Source organism: Lissotriton helveticus, chromosome 3_1, assembly GCF_964261635.1.
Source record: "Lissotriton helveticus chromosome 3_1, aLisHel1.1, whole genome shotgun sequence".
Lineage (NCBI taxonomy): Eukaryota > Metazoa > Chordata > Amphibia > Caudata > Salamandridae > Lissotriton > Lissotriton helveticus.
This window is the reverse complement of record NC_136061.1, coordinates 400,449,877-400,477,400: the sequence shown is the minus strand read 5'-3', so window position 1 is coordinate 400,477,400 and position 27,524 is coordinate 400,449,877. Positions and strand designations below refer to the sequence as shown.

Below are 27,524 nucleotides of genomic sequence, written 5' to 3'. Positions count from 1 at the left end.
TTTTTAATACATTGCAAACCTAGCTTGGAAGCAATGGAGAGCTGTGCATTACATGGGTGGTTTGGAGTCTGACAACAATATTGTGTATATAAAGTGGGTACTACACAAATACATTTTGTACGCATTACAATTCACATTTTTAGGCACATGGAGATTAAGTGATTTGCCCTGAATCACATGATGTTAAGCTTATGCCGAAGTCAAGACATGAATCCAGGTTCTATAGCTGGCAGCTTTAGCCACTAAGCCACATTTCCTCCATTAACGTGGGCAAAAAGAGATTTATCAATGAAGATATAATGAAAATCTGTTTCCAATGTAAGAACTGGCCAGTGTTTAAAAATGTCTGTCTTTATTTGGTACCTGCTGTAAAATATTTAGATACAAGTACCATTTCTTTCTTTTTTCTTCATGTATGTCCACTACTACATTTTCATTTTTCAAGTGTTTTTCCTTGTTTCTGGTTTTCTTTGATATCTTTGCTGGATACCAATGTTCTTTGGAATTGACCTTGGAAATACCCTTCCTGCTAAATGCTCAGTAAGGGTCGGACACACTTTCTCAGGTATTTCCACTACTTTTACTTCTTAAGCCACTGCATACAAAGACTTAAAATTGATCCTAATAATTTTAAATACATTATGACTAGTAAGTGCTTAACAAACCCCAGTTGGACAGGAGGACAACCTTCCTAAGTCCGAAGAGGTTTTTAAAACACCCCCAGCCGTCTCCAGATAAATTAGTGTGCAGCCAAAGGTTATGGGATTCTGAGTCCTAAGGCCTTTATGGGACTCTGGGTGACATGTTGTGTTAGTGTGAAATGTTAGATGTCACAAGAATACAAAAAATACAAATGCACCTGGATGTAAAAAAAAAAGTATAAGTAGTTGGCTTGTGTAAATATCTTTGATTCAAGGTTGAACAAAAACTGAGTTACAAATCACAGGTCACCGCAATGCAGGCCAAATCCCCAAATCTAATATATGGCTTCAAACTACTAAAAAATAAATTAAGCTGTCCAGCCCACGGCAACCTACTATCTGTTATGCTCACACAGCTAATGCTAACAGTGACCTATGGAACAGAAATAATGAGGGGACGTGAAATCCCAGCTTTGAACAAGATTCAAACAAAAGTCTACAAAAACGTTTTCCACATTCAGCAAAGTGCATCATCCGCCCAAGTCCGATTGGAGTTTGGTCTGCCCAACCAAATATACCGGAGTAAAGGCGCATTCATTAAATTATGTGCGAGGCTGCGTGCATCTGAAACCGGTTCTAAACCTGTGCTGGAAAAAGATAGATAGGCAAAAAAACAAATAAAATTAAAGGATCCTGTGGTTGCTAACTAAACCAGGTGATAGAATACCTGTGTGCTCAAGATATTTGGAACTCCAACATCGAGAAAAAGTCCTTTAATAAATTAATCAATTCAACAATAAAACTTCTGTCGCATTCAACAGAGGAGAACATTTTACTACAAAGACATCACACCTGGACAGTGATCAGCTCATATGGTACAAGGAAGCCTCAGGAAAACTTATTAGCTTATTTCTCATCAGCTTTAAAACATCAATTTATGAGATTACGTTTTGGCATGTGGAAAACAAAGGATCTCATCCCTTAATGGAAAGATAAAAGGCACAACTGATATTGCAAACTGTGTGACGATGAATACGAATCTCTCCAACATATTTTCTGCGCATGTCCAAAGCTATTAAAAGAAAGGAAGTTATTATTAAAAAAAATATTTAACAACATGAACATTCAAACAAGTAGAGAAGCAGTAATCACCTGGTTAGATGGGACATCAATCCCCCTAGTATGCAGGGGGGTCAAGTTCTTAAATCTGTATTTAAAGGAAGTAGGTCAAAATACTGTGGAACCCCAAACAGATTCTTAGATTTACTGGAAAACTACGAATAACTTGTAAAGATAACAAGCAGTTTAATACAAGTTTTTTTTAATTATGATATGGTTTTCTCAATTTTAACAGAAATTGTACTTATTGTCCAATGAATGTAGAGCTAGGACTAATGGTTTTAAAATTAAATTAATGATTTTCTTTATTAGGATGTCTTTGTGCTGCAAAACATGTTGCTTGGTGTAATGTCTTTTTTTTTCAGAAACCAAACACTTGAATAAAAACTTGAAACTTGAAACTAAAGGTCATAACCGATTAATTTCCTGAGACACCAAAAGTTTATGGAGACTTCTGCAGAGAAAAGCAAAACTGACAGCTGTCTCTCACCCATCCTACTGAGTTCTGATCCAGTGGAGTAAGAGTGTTAGGAGTCAGGCACACCTTTTGAACAATATTTTACTTCTGCAGGTGATATTGCAAAGCCATCTAACTGCCACATTTAGAACACACACAAATAATTATATTTGATAACATATTAGAATTTGTTATGTACTGTTCTCATGTAAATCAAGTGCACAAGAATTATGAACATAAGAACATAAGAATAAACATCACAACAATGAAAAACAAAATAGGGTTGAAAGCTAGGTATATCTCAAGTATGGCTCCTCATAATACTCAAAGCTTTATGTATTAATATATTTCAATATTTGTTGAGACATGTAAAACCCCCTCATACCTGCATGCCAGTCAGCTTCAGAGCTGAGCCACAACTTTCTGCATCTCTAACCAGTAACTAGACACTCTGCTTGGCCTGCCTCAGTTACTAGGGTAATTTTACCCTCTTCATGAATTAAGGTCTTTTGAGCAAGTGTGGCCCTTTTCGATCATACATTTGTTACAATGGACAGAAGAAAATGCATCTGTTAGTCTATTAAGACGCATTAAAGAACCTACTGTGTTGTGTCCTTTTAATTCCATCTGTACAGAACTTGCAAAATGTGTTTCTGCAAGAGATTTCTAGCTACCATGTAAGAGGGAATGAAAAACACCATTCTCTGGCCCCTACAATTCCATTAACAGAAACTATGGTACAATTTAGATCACAAAGGTTCTATTAGCATGAACTAGAAAAAAAGCTCATGGGGCGTCGCCAAGACCCGAAGCGAAATGGCCACCTAATCCTCTAGCTCCGTGATACCTCTCCTCTCCTCGTCAATCCGACAACAGAATCCGGTTCCCTGAGGTCGGGAAACGCCCTGGAAAGCAAGCGGAACGTCTTTCACCGACTTCCACTGCCGCCAACTGCCTGTGCCCGTAGCTCTTTGTCCCGCAATTTGAAGGCCTACACAAGCGTCAGAGCCAGGGGCTCAATTTTCGCGACTGGCCACTGTGGAGGCCTACAAGCTCGACTTGTGTGGCCCGGGCGCATTGAAGGCTGCGCACACTCAGGGACTGCTGTGTTTGGAACGGGTGCCAGCGGGGAACCCCCGACGCGTTGCTGACCCCAACGGGACACTGGAAACTGCACTGGAGACCGGGTGAGACCCACACACAACTATCGGAGTGGGGTTAGGGAGCCGGAGACACACCAACGGCTGCATCAAATCGATCTGCGAAGCGCTTCGGGGGTGACGTGAGGCGGTAGGGGGCCCCCGAAGTTGTGGCTGGAGGAAAGGAACCTCCCCCCCATTTCCCTCTCTCTACATTTTACCCTACAGGCTTTGCAGGCGCCCGAGTGGAGGTGGGGGGCTAGTCCTTCTCACATCTTCCCGGAGGCACGGCGGCAACGCGGTGGATGGCAGGAGCTGCAAATAGCGCTAGGCATTCTTAACCCCTTTGTGTGGAGCGTGAGGCCTCCTGGACTACTGAACATAGCCTTTCATGCGTCTGTGGGCCACATCGGTACTTCATGTGGTGTTGGGTCTGGTTCGCAATGAGTCGTGTGTGGCCAGAATCATCCACCTTTGCCATCTGTCATAGAAACGACTGAACGTTTATGAGACGTGTGGTGGTGCTGCTGTCCTTCATTGCTTCCTTGCCTGATACTCACCTGGTGACCTATAGTCGGGGACTGGGATATGCATTGAGCCGTGTGGGCTTCCGGCGGACTCCAGGAACAGAAGCACACAAAACCGTGGGGTCCCAAGGACACTTTGCAACAATAATGGAAAAGGGCAAATCCGCCGGTGCGAAGGGGTCGAAAACAGTACAATTAAACAGGCTGGACCACTACACCCTCCCTAAAGACATGCTCCAGAGCCGCCAATCCAGGGGCAGTACCACCAGTGATCAAGGAGGAGAAGATCAAGAGCTGTCACTAAAAGATGTTATGGACGCAATAACAAGTGTCAAAACCTCCTTAGAACATAAAATGGATACCATTGCTATTGAGGTCAACCTGATCCGAGCCGACCTCACCAAACTTAACGAAAAAGTTAAACAGGTGGAAATCACCACCTTTAGTTTGGTGGGAGACGTCGCCCAGCTTCAAGGGGAAATTCAGGACATACAATCTTTCCGCAAATTTGCCGAGCTCAAACTGGATGTTTATGAAGGGTCCCTGCGTCGCAACAACCTACGCGTTTTAGGAGTGCCGGAAAAGGCCGCGGGACGGACCCCGGTTCTCCTTGTAGAGGACCTTATCCTACAACATCTACAGCCCAAGGGCCTCAGTAAGTTTTTTGTCATTGAGAGGGCGCATAGGGTGCCCAGGGGTCGTCCCAAGCCGTGAGCCCCTGCGCGCCCGATACTTGCGAGAGTGCTAAAATTCCAGGACAGAGATGTAATCTTTCAGAACGCTAGGTTGGGGACCGCCCTCCGCTACGAGAACACAGATATCTCCTTCTTCCCGGACTTCACCCAGCGAGTGCAGAAACAGAGACCGACATTCTTGATGGTGAAATAGAAACTCAGAGAAAGGGATTGAAGTACTCCGTGTTATTCCCGGCACGTCTTCGAGTGGAGGCAGAAGGAAAAACCTGGTTCTTCGAACAACCGGAGGAAGCAGCTGACTGGCTTGAGCTTTAGACAGAACGTGCCTCGCGATACCGCAATTCTGGAGACGAAGCTTCCTCCCAGCCTTATGATTGACGGAGCCGGAATGGACACAATAGCTCTTCAGCACTGACTGATTCCTGGGGGCAGACCGAGACAGGTAACGGGTCACGCTGTGGCCGGTTCTCAACTGGCCGACATTCAGAACTGCGGTGCGTGGCTCTCTTAGGGAACTTCATGGTTACAATTTTGGGGAGGGGGACAGGAAAACGGGATGCCACGTCCTTACACTTTCTACTTTTAGCTCTTCTACAGGGCGACAGGCACTCTGCAAGTTTTACATGGGCAGTTCCACGCCCAGAGTGCAGGGCAGCAGGACAGGGGGTTGTTAAGTTGGGGGTTTGTGTTTGTTTGCTGTTATGATTTTTGCATTGGTGTTTGACTTCGATCTTATTACAGAGGATGCTGAGCCTTACATAGTAAACAATGAGTACACTGGGGGACAAAAATGTTAAAATATTGAGTTGGAATGTTAACAGGCTCGGGACAAGATCAAACGTAGTGTGGTTCTCCAATATCTTAAACGGCAGGCCCCGGATATTGTCATGCTTCAAGAGACACATCTGGTTGGAAATCTATGTAAAGCGATGCACAGAATGGGGTATAAAATGGTGGCGCATGCAGGATTTACATCCGGTTCATGGGGTGTGGGTATCATGGTAAAGACCACATTCCCCCTTGCTGTGACCTCCACATGGACGGACGATCAGGGCAGATACATTGGGGTTTTGGGCACATGGGAGGGCCGTCCTATCACACTCATGTCCATATACGTCCCACTAGGCTTGCAGGGTATCACCTTTGTGGACCTGGGATCTGTCCTACTCACCATTCCAGAAGGCCAATTAGTCCTCGGGGGCAACTTTAATGCAGTGGGTTAGGGCACACTGGACCGCTACCCCCCGTCGGAACACGAGTTGGCAGACACTGAATATTTCTGATATGCACAGGTTCTGCACTCACTTCAATCTCTCCTACCTGGGGGGGCTGTTCCTCCCGAGTCCTCACCCTTTGAGGACAGAATTTTGGATGGCCACTTACACAAAAAAACTATTTCCTTAATATACAAGAAATTGATAAATAACATGGCTGATCCCCTTCAATCCTTGCGGGAGAAATGGATGAGGGATGGGACTTAGATGGATGATGAGGACTAGCAGGAGGCAGTGTCCCCCCTAGAGTGGTCACCATTCCATCGCGCCTCAGATTGGTACAGCCCAAAATCCTCCATAGGGTATATATCACTGGACCCCGTCTGATACATATGGGGAGGGCTTATGGTGGGTAGTGCAAGAGGCGATGTGGACATATGGGAACATTCAGGCACATCATATGGGAGTGTAAATACATCAGTTCCTTCTGGCACAAGGTACACGACACAATCAGAGCAGTGCTACATGTCAGTCTCCACCCAGAGGTGCGAAGGTGCCTCCTAAATATATGGGAACCGATGGACCTGAACACTCACCAGACACAATGGGCCACACTGGGGTTCATGCTTGCCAAAAGAAATATTGCATAGCTATGGGGCGCAGCTCACCCACCCACTAGAGAAGGACCTTGATTGGTGCATGAATAGGGAAAAGATGGTGTATTTGGCCAGGGGATGCCCAAAAAAGTGGTCCCGTATTTGGAGCCCTTGGAATACTTATCGTGGAGAGATATGTTTGCCGCCTCGTATTGAACAAGACGATCTCCTTACCCTGTAGCATTCCACTCCTATGTAATGGTGTAACCTTTTCCACTTGTGCGTCATTGCAGTGCATAGATTTGCGGATTCCTCTGTATTGTTTATTTGTACTGATGTATGTTTAATAAAAAGATTCATTAAAAAAAAAGAAAATTCTTAGAAATTGTAACAATAGAGACCAGCAGAGGCCTATATTAGAATTAGCGTATCTATGTTTACAGAATCAGGCATCGAATCCTTTCAATGAGCAAACCAGAACAATGTTAACATGCATCAAGGCCAGTGACGCATACAGTGTTAGCAAATATATAGAAAAAAACATGCTGACAAACTACACCCTTGTTTTATATTCTGTCAATTGCAAAGTATCCTTTAACAAATTCACTGTTGCTGTTCCCTAATATATATGTAATGTTAAGTGTGAAGAAAAATGTAAATGTACTTGGCTTCTTTTAAAGCATCCGTCCATTGGGCACTGTATGTACAAATTGCCCAGTGCTTAATTAATTCTCTTGGTTGTGTTCTCTGGGAACTATTAGGCACTGTTCTGGAGGTGAATGACACAAATATTGAATCCAAGATATTGTGTTACTTAAATGTTGTGTCAAAAATATTGTTACTACAGAAACATCGAGGAACATAATCTAGAAGGTAAGAGTATTGTTATTTAGGTATATAATTTTGTTTTTAAAACTGTTGTTATGTGTAACATTGTTTGCTTAAATATAATTGTAAGTTTAGTACTGTAGCTTGTAATTTTTAATATGTAAATAAGTTTGAATTTATATTGAATTACTCATAATTAAGTAACTTTTTAGTAACTTTTTAGGGTTTTTTAGGGAATAGGGTGGAAGGTTATTTTAATTATATATCGTTTTTTATTTTCAATTCATTGCTTATGTTAAATAAACATTTATTTTTGTATAGTTTAGTTGCAGTTATTGTGTTTGTAGGAAAATATGGTGGGATTTTCTTAAAATTATAATATTGTTTTATTTAAAATAATATCTATGTTAATTAGATATTTAATTTATTGTTTGATTGTTAATTATGTTAATTTTGTAAATTATTAGTTGTATATTTATTAATTGTCAATTTATTGCTAAATGCATTAAATTAAATTTAAGACAAATTTAAGTTAAACTTAAGTTTAATTTAAGACAAAATCCTAACTTAAGACAAAATCCTACCTTACGATAAAATCCTAATTTAGGGCAAAATCCTAATTTAAGACAAAATCCTAACTTAAGACAAAATCCTAACTTAAGACAAAAACCTAATTTAAGACAAAATCCTAATTTAGGACAAAATCCTAATTTAAGACAAAATCCTAATTTAAGACTACTAAATGTCTTCTGTGAATACCAAAAGTAGTAAGTTTAGGATTTTGTCGTAAGTTAGTTCTGTGAATCGGACCCAGAAATCTGTATTACAGTCAAAGCTTCCTTTAATAGTAAAGTCCCTGGTAATATTGGGACTCTTATTTTTGTACAGTTCCTGCTGCTCACACGAGCCTTACATTTCATCCAACATGAGAACCCTGTTCCCGTTTGATGTGCCTCAATGGGAGAGTGAGTTGTAACTAAATTTGGACTCAGTTCATCCTTAAGGGATTTACCCTCATGAAATGTTATTTGTGGAGTTTCATGTAGGTATTGGTCTAACACCACATCAGTTTTCAAAATATGCCAGTTATGATTCAGAATTTGACGTACTTTGTACGCCTTATTGGAATACGTTGTTATGAACCTAATCTCCTGTCCATTTTGTTCATTCTCTCTCCTCTTAGGGTTCAGAAGAGCTGTTCTTTGTAATTTGTCCACTTTTTCTACTGCTGATTGGATTACTTTCTTAGTGTATCCCCGTGCTTCAAATTTCTTGCACATAAAAAATTTCTCTTTTTGGAACTCCTTTGCTTTTTTTGATTTAGGTTGATTGTATTACTATTGGGTTCCATGATTGATTTCATATTTTTTCCAATTTTGCATGCTTTACACGAGTTGCACTTCATGAATCCATTCTGTTGTTCCATTAGCCAATTCGTTTCTTGTCGCTGTTTAAAATGGCTTTTTACTAGCATGTCTTTCAAAGATTTTGTTTTTCTGTAAGTTACTGTTGGTTTTGTTCCAATGAGATGTCCTATATCAGGATCCTTTGCAATCAAATGGCAGTACTTTTTGAACTTGCCCACGATCTTTCCATTTTTCTTTGCTATAGCTAGTTATGAATCTTGGTGTTAGTTGTTCCTCAGTACATTCAAATTTTTTCTTTGGTATTAATGTGGGGAAATGGTCTCACAAGCACTAGCAAAGCGCAAAGAGGCAATATCCATTACGCAATCGCAAGTAGACAATAATCTCATTGTGAATCTCTCAAAACACGGATTATCGTTGGATGAAAAGGCAGCATTGAACCAAGGTTTATCTTACTGCTCAGAGAGTCATTTTAACTATACACAAGTGAGAATCGACTTGTACAAATATGTTTGCAAAAAATCACTTGTTTGACACAATATGTGATTTATATTATTGAATGCAACTGTGGTTCTAAATACATTGGCAGTACAATTTGTACTTTGAGGAAGCGTATTTTGGAGCACATTCGAGCAGTAAAAAACAAAGACATTTCATATGCAACTGGCAAGCATATGATATTGTGTCAAAACGGAGATTGAAGAGCGAAGCACTATTATGGCATCAAAGCAATTACACTTGATGAACGGGCGGGGAACAGAATTAAAAAACGGCGTCAGATGAAATCACGTTATATTATCAGATTAAAAACAAAGACCCCGAGAGGGATGAATAATGATGAAGAACTCTTTTTACATCTGGAGTAATCTTCTAAATTGACAAGAGACACTAAGGTGCCTATCAGGATGGCGGCCAGACTTACGTCCGCCTGCCACCCTTGCGGAGCTGGGACCGGCCGCCAGTGGTGCAGCGGTCCCACACAAGCAATTAGGATGCCACCACCACGGTGGCAACCCCCATCCACATAATTGTGGTGGCGGTGCACACAGCACCGCCCGCCACAGTGCCATGGCTGCACACTGTGCATTTGCATGCACAATGTGCCATGTTGTGCATGCAAATGCAGGGGGGTACCACAGAGCTGCGTTGCAGAGAGGTGTAAAAAGGGGCGTGGCCTCTGAACACCTCACTGCTACGCATCTCCCTGGCGCGTACTGGAGGTACCTGGTGGGCTAGTTGGCCCCCAGAGACCCTCAGGATTTAAGGGGACTTAATCCCCCAACTTAAAACGCGCCACAGGGCGTGTTTGCACACTTGTCACATCAGGCCATGCCCCCTCCCTGCACCACTGTGCAAATGCACCCCTTTGTGCGTTGTAAATTGGGGGATTAAGTCCCCTTGAGCCCTGAGGGTCCCTCGGGGCCAACTAACCCACCAGCTAACTCCAGTAAGCGCCACAGAGCTGCATTGCAGAGTAGTGTAAAAAGGGGGCATGGCCTTGGACCACCTCTCTGGAATGCAGCACCCTGGCGCTTACTGGAGGTGCCTGGTGAGCTAGTTGGTCCCGGGGGACCCTCAGGATTCAAGGGGACTTAATCCCCCAACTTAAAACGCGCCACAGGGCTCATTTGCACACTTGTCACATCAGGCCACTTTGCCTCTCGATTACCTCTGCGTTTAAGCAGTAACACTGTATCAATTACATAGTATTGGATGTAGCTCGGATTACCCTCATGTTTCTGCTCAAAATGCAAGTGCCGGATTGTCAGCAACTAATCTGATCACTGAGTCTCCCTGTACCAGGTTCCAGTTCCAATAATATATCTTCCTCAGTTCCTGGTGCTGTCTACTGAAGGTCAAAATAATTTGGGATTGTATATTAGTGGTCATGGCCCTTTCAACAGACTGCTTGACTTTAGGAGCTAATACATCTCTTCTAGACAGACATCTGTTTTTCATAATCGCCTTGTCAAGTATGTCATGTGAATAACCCTTGGCCAAAAATCGCAACCTACTAGCTTACTACTAGTCAGAGCTGCTAATCCGCCTGATACGCAGCAACTCACCATATGGGATGCTGCGCATCAGGTGGTGCGGATGGTGGCTTATCGTGTGCAGGACTGAATTACCAGCGGTCTTGTTACTGTACAATCTTGTAGCCAGAGAGTCATTTTCTACATAGACCTCTACATCTAGAAAGCGGATAGATCTAGCATTGATAGTTGATGTAAATTTAGGCAATTGCTGTTAAGCCCATCAACAAATTCATTTGCACTTTGTTCTGAACCCCTCCAAATTAAGAATAAATCATCAATATATCCAAGGTATACAATAGCATGCTGTTCCATAGTCGCTTTGTGTGAACTCATCAGGACCTGCTCCTCCCACAGCCCCGTGTGCCAACATGCATAACTGGGGGAGAAGCAGGCCCCCATTGCGACTCCTGTGTGTGTCTCACTGGAGGTAACAAGGGGCGTAGGTGGTCCCCAAGGACCCTCAGCATCAAGGGGACTTCATCCCCCCACCAGTAGTGCACCAGGAGGTTGGTTTGCCGAGTGGTGGAGAAAGTGTGCATGGCCTGCAAAGATCTCTCATCAATACCATTGTGTGGGACTTATTGGAGGTAACAGGAGGGATTGTTCGCCTCCAAGGACCCGCAGTAGCCAAGAGGACTTCATGCCCCAACCAGTAGTGCACCAGGAAATGCATTTGCAGAGTAGCGGAGAAAGGGGGCATGGTGTCCGAAGACCTCTCATCAATCCCGCTGTGTGGGACTTCCTGGAGGGAACAGGAGGGGCTCCTGGACCCCAAGGACCCTCAGCATCCAAAGGGGCTTCAGCCCACAACCAGTAGTGCACCAGGAGATGCGTTTGCAGAGTGGTGGGGAAAGGGAGCAGGGTATCCAGTTACTTGCCAGGGCCGGCTTTTAGAAAAAAATATTATTAGGGAAGGGGGGGCTGCGTGGTCCACCTTTCTTGGACTGATTTCGCCATCCTGGGATCTCAACCCCCAGGGCCAGGGCTTTTTGGAATAAGGCATGGGCCGCAAACCCTCCTCCCCCGCCCTGAGGACCCCGTCCCATGGCACCCAGCCTTTTTAGTTGTTTTTTTAGAGTAGGGAAGAGGGGCTGTGCTGCCTCCTTCCCAGGCCAATTTTGAGAGGAAGCACATTTGCTTTTCCTTTGCCAAGCCCAAGAAGGTAGGATTGTTTCGCCTTTAATCAATTGGATCTTCAGCTGGGTCACCTGCTATGTTTATATTTGTAAGTGTGTCTCACTGATGTTTGATTTCTGTGAAATTAGCTTCAGGGCCAGAATTGAACCTCATTGTATGTGAAAATGTTTGCCCAAATAGAGAGATTTCTACTGGCAAATTAGTAAGTGCTATCTCGTTGGGTAAATCTCTAGTGCATGTCATACACTACACCTGTGTAAAGGACCACAAAGTAACGCCTCCAGTTAACTTAATGGAGGTGAATGCATCATTGATCTTTTGGAGCACAATCTGATCTGGGGTGACTGTGACAAGTGGTTTCCTTCTTGCCATCTCCTGGTGAGAGCAGAGTCCATAGTTCTCCCTTTTAAATAACATAAGTATGCAAATGCCTAAAATCCGTAGAACCACTCACACACCTACTCACAGACTCACATAACCACACACAGACCCATAGCACCACATACACACATGCACTCACAGACACACACAGGCATTCACATGCTTACTCAAAGACCCACACAGTCACTCACACACCCACTCACAGACCCATTGTACCACTCACAGATACAGGCTCTCACATACCCACTCACAGACCCACACAGCCACTCACACATCCATTCACAGCACAGAACCATAGCACCACTCACTGACCTACTCACAAACCCGCACAGGCACTCACACACCCAGTTACAGACACTGACACACCCACTCACAGATCCACACAGGCACTCACACACCCACTCATGGACACATAGCCCTACTTACAAATCGACTCACATATACACAGGCACTCACACACCCACTCACAGACCCATACCATCACTCATACACCCACTTAGAGACACACTCTGGTGCTCACACCCCCCTCACAGTCCTACACAGCCACTCATAGACCCCTAATGCCACTCACAGACTCAGTCACAGACCCACACATGCACTTACACACCCACTCACAGACACACACAGGCACTCACATACCCACTCACATACCCATAGCGCTACTCATAGTCACACACACGCACTCACACTCCCACTCACAGACCCTAAGCATCACTCACACACCCACTTAGAGACACACTCAGGCACTCACACACCCACTCACAGACCCACACAGCTACTCACACACCCTCTCACAGGTCCATAGTACCACTCACAGACCCTCACAGACACTCACACACCCACTCACAGACCCACACAGGCACTCACACACCCACTCACAGACCCTCATAGGCACTCACACACCCACTCACAGACACATAGCACCACTCACACATCTACTCACAGACACACAAGGCACTCACACACCCACTCACAGACCCATAGCACCACTCACACACCCACTCAGAGACCCACACAAGCACTCACACATCTACACAGCCACTCACACACCCACTCACAGACCCATAGCACACCTCACAGACCCACACAGTCACTCACACACCCACTCTCAGACCATCACAGTCACTCACACACCCACTCTCAGACCATCACAGTTACTCTTACACCCACTCACCCTCTCATAGACCCACACAGGCACTCACACACCCACTCACAGATATATAAAGCCACTCACACACCCACTCATAGACTCATGCAGTGACTCACATGCTCACTCACAGACCCATGTGACCACTTACACACTCACTCACAAACCCATACTGCCACTCACACACCCAGTCACTGACCTATACAGCCACTCACACACCCGCTCTCAAAGTTTACAGGTTAGTTAGGAAATACATGTTGTTTTTAATGTAGAAAATTACAGAAAAAAACAAAGGTTACATGGACATTATAGTTAGGAAACAACATTAAACAACCTTAAAAATTCCCTGAAAAAAACAAAGCTTACAGGGACGTTATAGTTAGAAAATAGAATTTAAAAAAACATAGAAATTCAGTGAAAAAAAACAAAGCTTACAGGAAAGATATAATTAGGCTCTGATTTCATTCATACAAAACCATTGAAATTCAGTTATTATAATTACTTGAACTAACTATAACTTACTTCCCGCAATGCACTGCTTATGACTGCACATATTACATCACTCATGACATGGTCAGGGCCAAAAAGCATTTTTTTTTAAATCACCAAAAATTGCAGGTAGATTGTGATTACGGCAAAAAATCCCCCCAGAAAAGATGTGCATCTCCGGCACCAGGTCCGGGGGCATGCCATCTTTAACATTACCGCAAATATAGACTTTGACATAGACTGTGTGAAGCCTGGAGGAGATGCACACCAGCAGTCTCTTATGTTCTCAAAACATGCATGCGAGTTGTTGACTGTCTCCTGACGTGAACATGCTTGCCATAGCTGGGCAAAATTCTGTATAATGAGTGATGGATTCACAGGGCAAACCTGAGGAAGGCTTCCATTCCTCACACAGATAAAAGAAGAGCAGCAGCGGGCATGATCCTGTGTGTCTCTGGGGACTGAGGCTGGCCATGGGGAGAACAGGAGCAGCTTAGGGGAGACCGCGTGAGCTCTCCCCGTGGAGGGGTTGCCACTTGGGGACATGAAGTCACGGATGACCTGGGTGAGTGTGGTAGGAGGGTGGAGGCACTGTGTAAGGGTCATGTTGGGGTAAAGTACAAGGGGAGGCAAATGGAGTAATGTGAAGTGGGGCACTGCACAGCATACTGCATACCGGGATCTGCAGTAAATAAGGGCTCTTTATACGGGGGACGATGGGGCAGGGGGTGCCTGTAAATAAAGGGATGCTGTTATTTGGTTTCTCTGGAGAACAGGGTATAACCAGAAAGGGGCATAGTACTAATCAGTGGGTGCTCAGTTGTAGTGGGTGGCATTGTTGGGCACTGCAGCATGCCAGACACTGTACCAGGGAATAGGGTACTGAATGGTTGCTGCACTGACTGACTGGTGAGAGTTCTTCTGAAAACTGAAAAGAAGGGCTCTGCGGTTTTGGGGGGACACCATTAACCAGAAACGAGGCCCTCCAGCAGTCAGAATGTGCTTTCCTTTCACAACTGTATGTAGGGCATAAGGGGTGCTCTTGCAGAATTGGGCACTCGTTCAGACAAGGATATGCTGTCCAGGATTGGAGTGGAGATATTCAGAGCAAAGTGTGCTCTGAGAAAAGTTGCTTGTGCCTGCCTGAGAGTGACTTTCGCTGAGAAGAATTGACACATGCATACACAAACATGCACACAGTAAACATTGATTTGAATTTTTCAACACATGAGTATTACAGAATCACCAATGTAAACTTCCAGGGCATTTTTGAAAACTCATTGGCACTTCTATGAAGTTCTTAGGTTTATATTTTTACTTAGGTTTATAACTTGTATGACGTTCTGATTGCATAAAGGAGTAGGGCACGCTGGTCGGCGGTACAGCGGTGCGGGCTGCCTCACTCTGCCGGCTCAGGTATAAAATTAGAGTTAATCTCCTCCGCGCAGCGGACGCGCTGTGCGGCCGCGCCTATCCCCGCCAAAGGAGCGCCTAAGGTAAGCCCGTCTGCGCCCGTCAGCGTCCCGGAGTCGGACGGGTGCGGGCGGGGCTATCTTCCTTTGGCACTCACTAAGCATGCTTACCTACACCCCACTGGAGCTTCTCTCCCTTAGGGGCGATGCTAGTAAATGTATCAGTATCTTTCCTGGGAGGCACGCCTTGAAAAAGCAATGTCTTATTTGTGGCTGGCGACTCACTCGCGCGCCGGCTCCACTTCCCCTCTATCCCCCCAAATTACTCCCTTGCCTGCTTCTCAATACTCGATCCCTCACCAGGCATTCCCTTGACATTTACAACCTCTTGTCCGAGGCAAACCCTATCTGTCTCTTTTTAACTGAAACCTGGTTGGGTGAAGCCGCAGGCCCGGACCTAGCAACAGCTATTCCTCCCAATTATGTGAATATTAGGAAGGACAGGATTTCGGGTAGGGGCGGGGGTATTGCTCTGATTGTTGATAAGCGTTTTTCATGTACTATTATTCCTACTGAGGACATTTGGGGTTGTGAATCCCTTGGGTTCTCCCTAACTCTGTCACCTCATTTAGTCTATGCAGGGCTTCTTATATATAGACCCCCTGGTCCCTTGGGCTCTTTTTTTGAGGACCTTAACGCGGTGGTCTCGGCCTTATGTATGAGATCGACCGATTGCTTATTGTTGGGAGACTTTAACATTCATTTGGATGCTAAAACCGACACGTATGCCATTAAGCTTCTGGATGTCACAGCTCCACTTGGTTTGTCCCCTTTTATCACCAGCCCCACGCATGAGAAAGGCCATACTCTCGACCAAGTGTTTTCCACCTCACCACTTGTTGCTTTCCCTCCCGAACCAGTGCTATGGTCAGATCATTATCTAGTCAACTTTCAGATTCCAGTGACAGATACTTTATCTTTCAGGCCTTCAGAACGCTTGCGGCAAACGTCGAGAGCCTTCCATCGTGTATCCCCTGACATGCTGTCGCATGCTCTCTCCATTCATCCGTTCCAGCTGTCAGGTAGTTTAGAGGCCGATCTTGACCTTTTGCACAGATGGCTAGTTGATAGATTCGATGAGTTAGCACCTGAGACTAGTTCTCGCAAAGCTTTCAGTTGGGCATCTGCCCCGTGGTTCACGGCCTCGCTCTCCGATCAGAGGCGTAGTTGCAAGAAAGCGGAACGCACCTGGTGGCGGCATTATGAGGTAGCGGACAAAACTGCATATAGGGAAGCCATTAAATGCTACCATAATAACATCATGCTAGAGAAAAAAGCCTATTATGCCAGAAGAATTGAGGCCGCCGCAGTTACTAGTAAAGAAATGTTTCTTATAGTTAAGGAGTTTATTTCACCTAGTACTGTTCTGCCCACTCACTCTCACTCTGAATCATGGGTGTCGCATGTCGCTAATTTCTTTATTACCAATATCAAAACTATCCAAGACTCTTTTCCCTCCTCAAATTTGATTTCATCCCCTGACACTAATCTTTCTTTATACACGTCTGTGTCTGGCGATGTTCCTTCACTGTCGGAATTTCCTTCTTTATCTCTCTCTTCTTCTCTGGAGCTTCTTTCTAGACTCAAATCTGGATCACCTCTGGACCCTTGCCCGGCAAAATATCTTGGGAAAATGGCCTCAGTGATCAATTCTCTGATCAATCCGGTGCTTAATCTCTCCTTGAGCACGGGTGAGGTCCCTCAGGCTTGGAAACACGCCCTGATTCTGCCGCTGCTAAAAAAGCCTAAGCTTGATCCTCTGACCTATGCCAATTACAGGCCCATCTCACTCCTCCCGGCACTGGCTAAAGTGGTGGAGAAGCATGTCCACATCTCTCTCTCCAACTTCTTGGACTGCAATAACATCCTTCATGACACTCAGTCGGGTTTCCGCGCTAATATGAGTACGGAGAGCGCTCTCCTTGAAGTCACCGATGCCATTCGTGAGGTGTTAGATGTCGGTGGAAAAGCCATGCTGGTGATGTTGAACTTGTCGGCGGCTTTTGACACCGTTCCCCACAGCGATCTTCTTTCAAGACTCTGGGAGATCGGGCTACGGGGAGCGGTGTTCAGCTGGTTTAAGTCCTTCCTAGCGGGCCGCGGACAAACGGTCTGGGCTCCCCTTTTCTTCGCCGAAATGCCGCCTCTGGAGGTCGGGGTGCCTCAGGGCTCCGTCCTGAGCCCCACCCTCTTTAATATCTATCTGGCACCCTTGACGGCCTTGGCGGAGTCTTTTGGTGCCCAGATCATTTCCTACGCTGATGACACCCAGCTTCTCTTCACCTGCAAGAAGGGCTCGGATTTTGACAGCGTGCAGATCAGAGGCTGTCTGGGGGCAGTGTTTGAGTGGTTTGAACATCATACCCTCAAATGCAACTCCGATAAATCGGAGCTGCTGTCCTTTGGCTGTGCCGCCGTTCCAAGATGGCAGTCTTGGTGGCCTTCCGCCATGTTCCCTCCATCGGCCGTTTCCACCAAGGCAAAGAATCTGGGAGTGCAGATCGACGAGGGTCTTACTTTGAAGCCTCAGATCCTGGGTCTTGTTGGAAAGTGCTTTGGCATTTTGAAAATGCTTAGGAAATTTCTTCCTTTGCTTTCTCTGGCGCATAGAAAAGTTACTGTCCAAGCCTTGATAAGCTCCCGCCTGGACTATTCCAACGTCCTCTACCTGGGTATGCCTGATTACTTGCTTTCACGCATTTAGGTAGTGCAGAATTCTGCTGCTAGAGCCATCTACGGCTTCCATCACAGAACTAGCGCAAAAAAGCTATTGGAAAAACTGCATTGGCTTCCTATTAGGAAACGGGTGGCCTTTAAGGCACTTACACTCGCTTTCAAGGCACTGCACGACTCTGGAGCAAAATATATTAGAAAGCGACTGGCTTTTTACATACCGGCCAGAACGCTGAGGTCATCTTCTCTGGCCTTGGCACTTGTTCCTTCCATACGACGGGCCCGGATCGGGGGTCGCTCCTTCCGTTTTCTGGCACCCAGGCTTTGGAATTCCTTGCCAGCTCAATTGAGGAAGGCCTCAAATTTACTGACTTTTAGGAAAGAGTTAAAATCCTGGCTCTTTGTGCAATAGTTTTCTGCCCTATCTCTGCTCCCAATCCGCCGCCTCTGGTTTTCTTTTAAAGCGCCGGGACACTCCCTTGGAGTAGGCGAGCGCTATATAAAACCATTAAATAACATTAACATAAATAACTTACAAGTGATGAATGCACTGTAATGTCTTGTGGAACGTGGGTAGGTGCTCATCAGTGCGCAGTTTCTTGCATGGAGCAGCTTGATCTATAGTTTGCAGGACTGTACTTAGAAGTTTGACAGTCCTGGATATTGCTGCAGTGAATGGGGCTCATACAAACCCACAGCTCCGGATTCCCGCCATTTGTGGGCGAAACACTGGGTCAGCGATTGGTGCATGGCTCAGTTTTACCGAAGATGTAGCTTGTGTTTTCAGTGGGTACAGATGTGACTTGCAGGCTCCTGTATTTAAAGGCTTGTAAAAAATGAGAGAGGTTATGGAGAGTAAGGTATGAGGATGTAGAAAGGGACCGATACAAGGATGCACTAAAAAATCTGCAGAAGGCAGTGAGAAGGGCCAAGAAAGCCTTCTTTGCGACCTCTATCCGAGAAGCAGAGCACTCAAGTAAGGAAGTTTTTAAAGTGGTGCAATCCTTTTTTAAACCTAGCTGTATAGAAAGGGAGGTTCCCCCATCCCTGTCATTGTGCAACAGTATCTCGGAGTTTTTCGAGTGTAAGATCCAAAAAGTTTACGACTCCTTTGGCCCGGAGGTTAGGACGGAGAAATCAGATATAGCAGCAAAAATAGGGCCAGTGGTAGGACTTGAGCAGTTCCTTCAGATAGACTTGGATTTAGTCATTAAGGAGCTCCAAAAATGTAAATCGGGTTCCCCAGATGATCCCTGTCCGCCCAAACTCTGAAAATCTATAACTGAATTTGTGGCACCCACCCTACAGTCCATCTGGAATGGGTCCATTACCTCAGGGGTATTTCCGGAGGCATGGAAGCATGCCACTCTCCTCCCGTTAAAGAAAAAAGCAAATGGTGATCCGTTGGACTTGAGCAACCTACGGCCAATCTCTTTGCTGGCGGCCCCAGGAAAAATGTTTGAGAAGATAATCCAGCGCCAGCTTAACACATTTATTGAGGACAATAATGTCTTACATGAGACTCAATCAGGTTTTAGACCGGGCTTTAGCACGGAGACTGCACTCATTGAAGTAGCAGAATCAGTGAGGTGGTCGATGGATGCCGGGGAGTCAGCTATGCTGGTTCTCCTGGATCTGTCGGCCGCCTTCGATACGGTGGATCATGGTAGGCTCCTACAACGGCTGGCAGAGATAGGGCTAAAGGACCAAGCACTGGGATGGGTTCAGTCATACCTGTCACAGAGAACACAGAAGGTGGCATTGGGTCATATTGAGTCTAAACCCACCAAGATAAAATGCGGTGTTCCCCAGGGGTCGGCTCTGAGCCCGCTACTATTTAATGTTTACTTGGCACCTCTGTTTACACTCATTGCAAACTGGGGGGTCAAGGCAATATCCTATGCTGACGACACCCAGCTGGTGTTCCCATACTCGGAGGTGTCGGAAGGCGCTTTTGCAAATTTTAAGGGGTGCCTCCGAGATGTGGCCAGCTGGATGAACACAAACAAACTCAAATTGAATGCTGAGAAGACAGAGGTCATCTTCTTTGGCAAGGGATCACCCCCCCCCTGCAGAGTTCTGGTGGCCGGTGGAAATGGGGATGCCCCCGTCGCCGAGCCAGAGTGCTAAAAACTTGGGAGTCCGCTGGGATAGCAGTCTCTCCTTTGCTTCTCATATTCAGCAGGTAGCAGGATGCTGTCTATCCAGGCTGAGGAACCTGCGCAAGGTCCTGAGACTTCTACCAGAAGAGTGCCGTAAGACTGTAGTCCATGCCACAGTAACATCGAGGCTGGACTACGCCAACGGACTTTATCTGGGTCTCCCCCAATACTTAATCCAGCGCCTACAGACGGTGCAGAATGCGGCTGCGAGACTGTTGAGGTGTATTCCTTTTAAGCACCCAGTCTCTCCGCATCTTCGGGCACTGCACTGGCTTCCTGTGGCCAGTAGGATCAAGTTCAAAACCTTGACGCTGGTCTTCAGGTCCCTGTATGGCACCTCTCCCAATTATTTGAGAGCCAGGCTACCCAGGTATCATCAGTCGAGGACCCTCCGCTCTAATGGGCGGGTGCAGCTCGTGGTCCCTCGAGCGCGAAGAGCACGGTTGGGTGGAAGAACCTTCTCGGCCAATGTGGCGGGGTTATGGAACTCTCTCCCTCCTGCCCTACAACAGGCCCCTTCTGAAACTTGCTTTAAACGACTGCTAAAAACCTGGCTTTTCACTCCACTACGCTAAGATTTGCCACCTGGCATATGGTTAGTCTGTTCTCACAGCGCCGGGACACCTCCTTGTGAGGTAGCTGTTCGCGCTCTACAAAACCCATTATTATTATATTATTATTATTTATATTAAATCCTCCATATTTAAATATCTCGTGCACTCCAGCTGCCCCTTACGGATACATGAACATATGCAACTTCTCTCCTTGTTTCACTTTCCCCATCCATAAAACCTGCACCCAGATGCAAGTCCTCTTTCTGACGTTAAACACCTGCGTGCTCCTCCCCGTGTGCCTCTGCAAAAAGAGCCATAAGAACTCGTGCCGTGTGCGAGTCTGTGGCGTGTGGGTGAATTTTACAGCTGAGTTTTGCATCTAGATGAACAAAACAGATAGTGTTTTTAACCAGCATCGTTTGGTTAAATGCAATAGATCACGTGTGTACCTGTTTAAAAATATTAACAGGAACTCTAAATTGTTTTATCACTATTTGCCATCTTCCTTTCAGTGGATTCTGTCATTGCAGTATAACTTTGCCTGCTTCGTTTTTGTCAAAGGTCTGGTTCTGGTAGCTTTTTTAGGTCATGGAAGCTAGATTACTTATTACAAGGCCAGATAGCGGAGTTAAAAATTGAACCATTTGTGATTTCAGAACAGTAGCAGCCCTGGGCTGGGCTTGCTGTTTCCAGTCACGGCAATGGTGTTTGAGAAGCAGGCATCAGTGTTACCATATAGAAAGTGATACACACTCTGCAGCTGCATTGTTTACTGTCTCAAAAATATTCACTACATTCCTTAAATCTGGCATTTAAAAAACTGCCCTTTAATTTAAATGTCTGTTTGGCACCTCTCACTCATGCCCCTACTTACAGACCCACTCAGACACTCATGCACCCACTTACAGAAGCATGCATACTCTCTCAGACCCACTAACAGACCTGCTCAGAGACTGATGCACAGATCTGCGCAGAGACTCACACACTCACTCACAGACCCAGTCAGACACTCACGCACGCCAATGCCACACTGCCCTATTCTTTGTCTCTTGATTGGTCTAGGGCATGGGTACTCATAGTACGGCCCGCGGGCCGGCAGCGGCCCGGCAAGCTTTCCCTGGCGGCCCGTGGACCATGAGACATCGTACCCATGTTTTAAAAGAACATTTTCAGAGTGTCTGCAAACACTGCCGGTTCCAGAGACACTCGGAGAGACTCTGCTGCTCTGTGGGGGCCGGGCGATTCATTCCGGCGAGGCCAGAGTGGCGCTGCAGGGGCGCTAAGAGGAGGTGAGATACAGTAAAGCCCCATTAACATGCAAATGGTCTTTTTAAAGACCTGTGAAGTGCTCGGGTGGGGCTGTGTGTCTATGTGCACTGGGGAAGCTGGCTGGGGAAGCTGTCTCAGCCCAGTGACAAACAGGCAGGGTGAGGTGACAGAGGGAGGTAGAGGGACAGAGACAGAGGGAGGGAGGGAGGGGAAAAGGGAGACTGAGACATGGAGACAGAGAAAGGGAGACAGACAGAGTGAGGAGGGTGACAGAGGGAGGGAGACGGAGTGAGGGAAGGGAGTGAGGGAGACGGAGTGAGGGAAGGGGGTGAGGGAGGGAGTGAGGGAAGGGGAGTGAGGGAACGGGAGTGAGGGAGTGAGGGAGGGAGTGAGGGAAGGGGAGTGAGGGAAGGAGTGAGGGAGGGAGTGAGGGAGGGAGTGAGGGAGGAGTGAGGGAGGGGGAGTGAGGGAAGGGGAGTGAGGGAGTGAGGGAAGGGGAGTGAGGGAGGAATTGAGGGAAGGAGTGAGGGAAGGGGAGTGAGGGAAGGGGAGGGAGGGAGGGAGTGAGGGAAGGCAAGTGAGGGAAGGGGAGTGAGGGAAGGGGAGTGAGGGAGAGAGGGAAGGGGAGGGAGGGAGGGCGTGAAGGGGAGTGAGGGAGGGAGGGAAGGGGAGTGAGGGAGGGGTGAGGGAGGGGGAGAGAGGGAAGGGGAGTGAGGGAGGGAGTGAGGGAGTGAGGGAAGGGGAGAGAGGGAGGGAGTGAGGGAAGGGGGTTGAGGGAGTGAGGGAAGGGGAGTGAGGTAAGGGGAGTGAAGGAAGGGGAATGAGGGAGAGAGAGAGAGAAGGGGAGTGAGAGACGGGGAGAGAGGGAAGGGGAGTGAGGGAGGGAGTGAGGGAAGGGGTGAGGGAGTGAGGGAAGGGAGTGACGGAGGGGTGAGGGAGGGGGAGAGAGGGAAGAGGAGTGAGGGAGGGGGGAGGGAGGGAAGGGGGAGTTAGGGAGGGAGAGAGGGAAGGGGAGTGAGGGTGAGGGAAGGGGAGGGAGGGAGAGGGGGGAAGAGGGGGAAGGGGAGTAAGTGAGAGGGAAGGAGAGTGAGGGAAGGAAGGAGAAGAAAGGAGAGGGAAGGAGAGAGAAGGAGGGGGAGGGAGAAGGAAGGAGAGGGAGGGAGAGGGAAGGAGAGGGAAGGAGAGAGGGAGAGGGAGTGAGACAGTCAGAGTGAGTGAGACAGAGGGAGACAGAGAGGGAGAGAGAGGAAGATAGAGAGATCGAGGGAGGTATATATATATCGAGGGAGGTATATATATATATATATATATATATATATATATATATATATATATATATATATACCATATATACCTCCCTCGATATATATATATATATATATATATATATATATATATAATATATGCCAGGTCTGGTAGCTCAGTGGAGGAAGTCGTCTGCTGCAGGGACCTGTACATCCAAGACAGGTAGTAGTGTTCCCACAGGGAAACGTCCGCACAACTCTTCAAAAATAGTATTACTGAATATCTAATTTGTACACATTTGTAGTATGAATCAAACACGTAAGTGTTAACAAAGAGGGTGCTAAAGAAAACTCAGGGCACCTACTACCTCAAGGTGCTATTGACATACACAAACAGTGTGTGTCACAAATGCTAAAGGGGTTGAGATTCTGATTGCAGCACTCCTAAAGATTATAATTATAACAAACTGGGCACAGCGTATAAACAGCCCTAAATTTGAGATACTCTAATTATCAAAAAGAGTAGCGTAAGAACAGGGAACAGAAAATAAAGTTAGGTTCAACTCAGTAAGGGTTCCAGAAAGAATTTTTAGATCCAGTCCAGTTTTTGAGATTCTTCAATCTTTTCTTTTATTCGTAGTCAAAAATTTTTTTTTTCATAAAATCAATTCTCCCAGCATACAAATTGCCAACACGTGTTTCGTCCTCCACAAGGACTTCATCAAGGCATAAACACGGTGAGATGAAATCTTATTCCTTCATCAAAGTTAGGATCATAGAATGTAGATCAATTAGAACAAAGCACCCTTCAATTACGTAATTAGTTTGATGGATGACTGCAGTGTGAACGGAAAGTTTATAACAAATTCTCAAGACCAGTCGTGACAATAATCAGGTACGACGGCGATGTTATACTTGGCACCTATATAATACTCTGCTGTAATGCGGTGGACGGTTGATTATTGTTCAGAAAGTGCGTGTTTTCACAACCAAAGTGGGTTGTTTAACTTAGAAAATATATCGATATCTAATTTTTCAACATATCCTGAAGACGACGATATTGAAGGTGGTCGACCAATAAGTATTAGCAGGACTACTACGGGGACGGTTATATGTGGAGACGTTACCACTTTGGCTTCGGCGCAGCAACGTATTATGGTTGCGAAAAACATATATTCTTCTAATACTTATTGGTCGACCACCTTCAATATCGTCGTCTTCAGGATATGTTGAAAAATTAGATATCGATATATTTTCTAAGTTAAACAACCCACTTTGGTTGTGAAAACACGCACTTTCTGAACAATAATCAACCGTCCACCGCATTACAGCAGAGTATTATATAGGTGCCAAGTATAACATCGCCGTCGTACCTGATTATTGTCACGACTGGTCTTGAGAATTTGTTATAAACTTTCCGTTCACACTGCAGTCATCCATCAAACTAATTACGTAATTGAAGGGTGCTTTGTTCTAATTGATCTACATTCTATGATCCTAACTTTGATGAAGGAATAAGATTTCATCTCACCGTGTTTATGCCTTGATGAAGTCCTTGTGGAGGACGAAACACGTGTTGGCAATTTGTATGCTGGGAGAATTGATTTTATGAAAAAAAAAAATTTGACTACGAATAAAAGAAAAGATTGAAGAATCTCAAAAACTGGACTGGATCTAAAAATTCTTTCTGGAACCCTTACTGAGTTGAACCTAACTTTATTTTCTGTTCCCTGTTCTTATGCTACTCTTTTTGATAATTAGAGTATCTCAAATTTAGGGCTGTTTATACGCTGTGCCCAGTTTGTTATAATTATAATCTTTAGGAATGCTGCAGGGACCTGTGTTCAACCTCAGTTTTTTTTGTTGCTCTAGCCCCGCCCCCTCCCCAACTGACCCCGCCCCCACCGGTGCGGCCCTCGGACACAAACCACACTGTAAATTTGGCCCCTGAGAGAAAGTGTGTGAGTACCCATGGTCTAGGGCAGAGGTCTTCAATCTGTGGGGCGCGACCCCCAGGGGGGTCGTGGAGTCCGGGGAAGGGGGTCGCAGATTCTGTCAGAGCAGTTCCTTGAAACATGTGGTTTGCCTTAGTGGCGCCGGGCTGATTGAGGGTGCTCGTGGCAGAGGCCTAATTCACACCGAGGTGTGAAAAACATCAAAGCCTCATTAACAAGTAAAAGGTCGTTTAAAGACCTGTGAAGTACTGTGGCGTGGCTTTGTGTGTGTCCAAACTGTTTAATTCGGCTCACATACACAAGGGGGGAGCGGGGTGGGGTGGCTCGGGGAGGAGGCTGTAGGGCACCCCAGTGCGCCATTGAAAGTAGCCAGGGGCGCCGCGAAAAGATGTGCACAAGCACACAGTTTGGAAACTAATATGGACGGTTGCACAATAATAATGGCAATACCAGGGGGTGGAGGGCATCATGCTGCAGACAGGGATTTCTAATCAGAGGCAGCTTTATTCTTGCAGTTTAAAAGCTGGAGTTCCAGAGGCTGGAAAAGTGCAAGCGGTGTAGCACATTTATTAGCAGTTCAAGCAGAGCCTTTCTGGGGAAGAGGATGGGGCCTACGGGGAAATACAAGATAAGCAAGGGACTGCTGGGATGTAGGTCAGTGTGCCTGGAATGAGACTCGGAAGTGATACTGAATAAGGAAAACAAACATCCTGCAGCGAATAAAGTAAAAGTAAGCAGCCTGAGTTTACACACAACTGCCCTTGATAATGATTTATAGCGCCTGGGAGCCACCTCCAGCTCAGTGCTGCTGGCACAAGTGGGAAGGTAAAAACTCATGGCTAATAGCCGTGTTCTCCAAGTTACATACATTATGGGAAAATATTTGAGTACGTTAATGTGCCTGCTGCTAAGAGCTGTATAAAACCTGTGGGTTAGAGCGATTTTGGAAAGACTAACCATGGATTAAAATGCAAACGGTGTGCAGTTGCTTCCTACTTTATGGTTTGAGCGCAATACTTGCCTATGTCTGCTGCTATTAGTCATTAACATGAAATTTGGTATTTGTTTTAAGGGTGGATGGATGAAGGATGGATGTGTGAAAAGGTGGGTGGGTGGGTGAATGATGGATGGATGGATGGATGAAAGGGTGGATGGATGAAGGATGTATGTATGGATGGAAGGATGAAAGGGTGGATGGATGTAAGGATAAAAGGGCAGATGGGTGTAAGGATGAAAGGGTGGATGGATGAAGGATAGATGTGTGAAAAGGTGGGTGGATGAATGATGGGTGGATGGATGGATGGAAGGGTGGATGGGTAAAGGATGGATGGATGGATGTATGGAAGGATAAAAGGGTGGATGGATAAAGGATGGATGGATGTGTGAAAGTGTGGGTGGATGAATAATGGATGGATGGATGTGATGAGGTTTAACAGGCGCATTTATGGTTGTCGATAGTTGTTGATGATGAGGAGTACCAGTTTCTAGAAACTTTTGACGGAAGGGGGTCCTTACGCCTAAAAAGGTTTTACAAGGGGGTCTCGGCATCAAAAAGTTTGAAGACCTCTGGTCTAGGGGCTGATAAATGTAGTTTTGCTGCCTGGACTGGACTTGTCCCTGCTCTACACTGCCAGAAGTGAGACGTTTGTAACTGAATTAATCTGCATCCTGTTTGCTCTACGTACTTGGGTAGCAGTAAACGTCAGCTGTATAAAGAAGCAGCTGAGTAAGGGAAGTATCTGCAGGATGCCTTGCAGCGCTTGTCTTTGCAGTTTACACTATGAATAACGTTTATTTGACATTGTCTGTGGAATTTTGTGTATACTTCAAAGTCAGTGTGAAGCCTGCTAACCATGCTTCTGGGTGTTTGTGCATTTGAAAGCATTGCAGGGACGGTAATTGGCTGAATGAAAAGCCTATTGTCAGTGCCTTGAGTTCCATACTTTGCTTTATTGTGCAGACAGTAGGAATGAAAGCTGAATTTGGTGATCCCGGGGCTGATCACAACTGTGTTCTACTTTAGTGTACATGCTCACAAGAGGCCACCACATCACTTTGTGCTCAAATGGTGTTGTCTGCCGCACATACCTGGGTACAGAGTTGTGGCTGCCCCTTCATGTTTATGGGCTGCACTGTCTGCATCCTATACAGTGATGAATATATTTTCTGAGTTGAGGTATGCGCTGGAGTTTCAGCAAACTGGTGCACAAACCCCTTCCGGACCTGTGCATGGTTGCTGAAGATGCTTATGATGCGGCCCTTGTTCATCGGTTTGAGGGGATAGTGTTCCCATAGCTTTTCAGACCATCACAATGTAAAACTAAGAACAACAGCGTTTGGTACAGCGCTTTATGGTAGGTGATTGATTGTGACCGGGAAGCCTGTGGATGAGATGGAAGGTGGTAGTCTGAGTTGCAGAGAG

At 45.9% G+C, this 27,524-nt stretch overlaps 1 long non-coding RNA gene across 1 annotated transcript in view; it reads right to left on the bottom strand.

Annotated features, from left to right (window-relative positions):
- Window positions 1–1,478: 1,478 nt before the first annotated feature.
- LOC144822529 (uncharacterized) overlaps window positions 1,479–27,524 on the bottom strand; it is a 146,788-nt gene continuing 120,742 nt past the window's right edge. Inside the window, exon 3 of the long non-coding RNA XR_013608636.1 lies at window positions 1,479–1,713. This is a non-coding gene — a long non-coding RNA (uncharacterized LOC144822529). The remainder of the gene's footprint in view (window positions 1,714–27,524) is intronic.